Source organism: Oncorhynchus kisutch, linkage group LG10 (genome assembly GCF_002021735.2).
Source record: "Oncorhynchus kisutch isolate 150728-3 linkage group LG10, Okis_V2, whole genome shotgun sequence".
In the NCBI taxonomy this organism is placed as follows: Eukaryota; Metazoa; Chordata; class Actinopteri; order Salmoniformes; family Salmonidae; genus Oncorhynchus; species Oncorhynchus kisutch.
In genome coordinates this window covers 350,329-354,699 of record NC_034183.2, presented here as the reverse complement: position 1 = coordinate 354,699, position 4,371 = coordinate 350,329, and the positions used below count along the sequence as shown (strand labels likewise).

The 4,371-nt window shown below is 43.3% G+C and overlaps 1 pseudogene; it reads left to right on the top strand.

Moving 5' to 3' along the window:
* The first annotated feature begins 952 nt into the window (after window positions 1–952).
* Window positions 953–3,238, top strand: LOC109883266 (forkhead box protein B1-like; annotated as a pseudogene).
* The last annotated feature ends 1,133 nt before the right edge of the window (window positions 3,239–4,371 follow it).

The following is a 4,371-nucleotide window of genomic DNA, read 5'->3' as shown; positions in this document are numbered from 1 at the left end:
GTTATTTTTTGGTTCAATGAAGCATAATTGTGTAGGTCTATGGCATATTGCGATGATGATTTTATTTATAGTGCATTAATTAAATGGATGCAACATTTAATAGCAATATAATAATTTATTCGATATATTTGCAAGTGCTAAGTGTGTTTGCTAATTTGAAACGATTATTTTCCTGTCTGATTGTGGGTGGAAAAATTTACAGTTTCGCGTTTAAGCGGCATAAACCTTTACACACCTGCCTGAATTAATTGAACCCAGATTATCAGAACAGATCAGGTTGATAATATTCACACCGACTCACACTGAATACATTTATGGACGAACAGAAATACAATACACATGTCTTCAAATTGTAAAACATATTGTTTTGTAAAGAGCAAAATGATGGTCATTTAGCAGAAGGTTTTTAACATCCAACGTGATTTACAGAACTGTCAACATTGACAGTAGCATACAAAACAAAGGGAAAGTGATGTCATGAAACATTCTAACAATACAAACCACAGTGATAGTGCCCTAACTCTAACCCTAACCCAAACAGCCAATTTCCATGTCAAACATCCCATAGCTCAGGAGCTCTAATTGTAGTGTGAATTGACGACTTTAAGCCCCCTGCGGAAAGGTTAGCGAATACCTCCACACTGTTAGCTACGTAGTGCCCTCGCGGTTCAATTCAGGGTCCCGAGACTTTTTCCCTTTGTACTATCTTCAGATGGAAAAGATTTCTATTGGCCCAAGGTGTCCATGTAAATACAGTAGGTGCCAATGAAAACAGATTATGCATGTATCCCCCACCTCCCTGAGTGACTGTCATGTGATATGAGGTTACACATTAGTGGAGCTGCTCTGGGGGGGGGGGGGGGGGGGCTGTCCAGCTGCTATAACCACAACCCACTATCCCACGGCACCACAACCCACTCACACGGCAGTGAGAGGAGGACATGGAAGTATTGCTGCTACTTAGCTCATCGGGACGGGATGAGAAGGGGAGATGAGATCCGTTCCATTTAGCTTTCACGGAGAGAAAAGTTGACTGCCACTTTACTAAAGTCAAGACCACAGCTCACAGCTCGGCCAAGACAACCAGGCTGACATTCCCAGGAAGAGAGAGCTGCAGCACAGAGTTCTGGAGAATGGATCGATATACCGCAACTTTCAAACGTTACACTCTGTGTTTTTGATTTTATACATGCATAATATTTATTTTCATGCAGAGTGCTGAGAAGTGTTCACCACCGAGCCAAACTAAGCGGAACGAGTTATTTGAAGTGTGGTGAAAGAACACTGTCAGGATGCCCCGACCAGGGAGGAACACGTACAGCGACCAGAAACCTCCCTATTCCTACATCTCCCTCACCGCCATGGCCATCCAGTCCTGCCCGGAGAAGATGCTCCCTCTCAGCGAGATCTACAAGTTCATTATGGACAGGTTCCCTTACTACAGAGAGAACACCCAGCGGTGGCAGAACTCCTTACGGCACAACCTGTCCTTCAACGACTGTTTCATCAAGATCCCGCGGCGTCCGGACCAGCCCGGGAAGGGTAGCTTCTGGGCTCTGCACCCCAGCTGCGGGGACATGTTCGAGAACGGGAGTTTCTTGCGGCGCCGAAAACGGTTCAAGGTGATGATGATCATGGCGGCGCAGGAGCACCTGGCTCAGTCCAAGCTGTCTGACGCGGCCCATTACCTCCAACAGCAGGCTAAGCTCAGGCTTAGCGCCCTGGCGGCCACCGGCACACACCTCCCTCAGATCTCCAGCTATAACTTGGGAGTGTCGCAGCCATCAACTTTTAAACACCCATTTGCTATAGAGAACATCATCGCCAGAGAGTTTAAGGTGCCTGGGAGTCAGTCCATGTCTGCAGGCTACCGGATGCACAACCAGCTGACTGCGGCCTGGCCTCACATGTACAACACTATGGTGGACTCTGTTTCTCCTATCTCTATGCGCGGTGACTATGGGGCCTTCAGCATGCCCCTTAAATCAGTGTGTCACGGAGGACAGACCCTACCGGCCATCCCAGTGCCCATCAAACCCACCCCTACCCCGGTGTCTCTCCCGGGGGGGGCTGACGCCCCACATCCCCGCCTTCCTCTCCAACTCTTACCAGTCTCTGAGCCCCACTTCCCCGCAGGCAGGCAGAAGCAGCCCCTCCACTCCCGGGGAGACTCACACCAACCCCACAGTGCAGTCCGTGGTGGTGCATTAACCAACAGAGCTATACTGAACCCTTTATGAATGAGACCAGCAGGCTCAGACCAAATCCTCAGTTTATTTTGACTCGTGCTGCTGACATCTTGCGCCGAGAATCACTACGATCAAGACGATATAGTTCTGTGTAGCAGTGTAGAGCCTACGTACATTGTGTATTTGCTTTGAATGCGCATTGTCTTATAACATGGGTCCAACAGAGTTATAGTGAAATATTGCTCTTCAGCTTATAAAGTATCTGTGTTTACAGTTTTGTCCGAGTTGTAAAGGAGTGAGGCACTGCAAACAGAGGCTCAGTCAGAAGAATGAGAGAGAGAGAGAGTTACTTTTCTTTAAAAACATTATTCCATTTGTATCTGGGCTTCCAATACTTTAATTGCACCTGACAAACTATAGTTACATTAGGTAGGTCATGTCAGACTTTTTTTACTACATTATTGCAGTTATTATCAAGGATCTCGAAGTTAGTTATAGTGATTATAACTGAACAATGCAAAGCCCCCCTGAACTACAACCCGACTCGTTAGACAATGACATATCTGATGACAACAAACACTTGATTAGAATGTCAATGTGTGTCAAGCAGACGAACCTCTGAATTGATCTATTGTTTTTAACAGATTGTTATTATTGATAGTGGATTGGTGGTTTCTGTGGGAATAACAAATATGTATTGGATTTGTTTTAATCGTCTCTGTAAAAACAAACGGACAGAATTATTACACTTTTTTCAATCTTAAAAAATAGTAATGTTAAGGGAACTATAGGGTCCTTGCTAAATGCAAAATAAATATGCGAATAAATGTGAATAATTGCGAATAAGTTGAAATGACAATGTTGTAAAATGCACTTTTAAGCTGTTCTGTGAAGCGTTTAATTGAAAGCCCTGGTGACTAGTGGAGTAAACGCTGTAAATTGATTTTTTTCTCTGTTAAAGGGACAGCATGCTCAACCCTAAACTATGTGTTTTTCTGACAGCATGCGTGCGTTATAAACATTTGCATATAATCTGCATTGAATTAAAAACATGTTCATCGAAATGGTGTAAACATTATTGTAATGGTTGGTGTATTCTGTGATGGTTAACAACTGGTATAATACTGTTACCATGCAGTTATTTATAAAAAAAAGACTTCCAGACAAACAACATAATAACAGGTTAATTATAATAAAATAAGATGAATTATTATTACTAGTATTACTAGTATTACATCAAATGCCTATTCATGTTCGAATATACCTATTTAATTTCAAGGTATATTGCTGTGTCTATCAGAGTACAGAACGCTGTGTACAGTGTCTCTGGTATATTTTTGTGTCTATCAGAGTACAGAACGCTGTGTAGAGTGTCTCGGGTATATTGCTGTGTCTATCAGAGTACAGAATGCTGTGTAGAGTGTCTCGGGTATATTGCTGTGTCTATCAGAGTACAGAACGCTGTGTACAGTGTCTCTGGTATATTTTTGTGTCTATCAGAGTACAGAACGCTGTGTAGAGTGTCTCTGGTATATTGCTGTGTCTATCAGAGTACAGAACGCTGTGTACAGTGTCTCTGGTATATTGCTGTGTCTATCAGAGTACAGAACGCTGTGTAGAGTGTGTGGCTACACAAGAACCCACAGTGAGAGAGGATCTTCCTCATGTCGCTCCCACAGGAGCAGTCATAACAGAATGAACGGAGAACAGAACGAAGGAACGGCTGAATCAGAATCACAATGCGGGTGCTTAGAATGCGTGGAGTTACTGCCATAGTCACAGCGCAGACAACCGGCCTCATTCATTCAGCTACACACTAATAGACACGTAGAGAAGAAAAACATTAACGCGAAGAGGAAACTACCGTAGGCTAATACTTAGTTATAACAACTTGAGATTTTGCTTAGAACTTCCCCAAAATATCAATCACAAACAGAGTAGGCCTAGCTCGTAATTATCGTAATTGTCATTTAAGACATTTTAGAATCTCATAACGTTTTAGTGTTTTGCACTGACATAACTGCTACCAGTTAACTAAAGTTTCACGTTAAGGGCTATTTAGTAAGCCATCTCTTTACAACACTGATATTATGGATTAGGTGGCAAGCAGACAACAAGTGAACGTGATGTGTGAGGCCGGATTCCCAGCCACGGTGCTTCTACATCTGCATTGCTTGCTGTT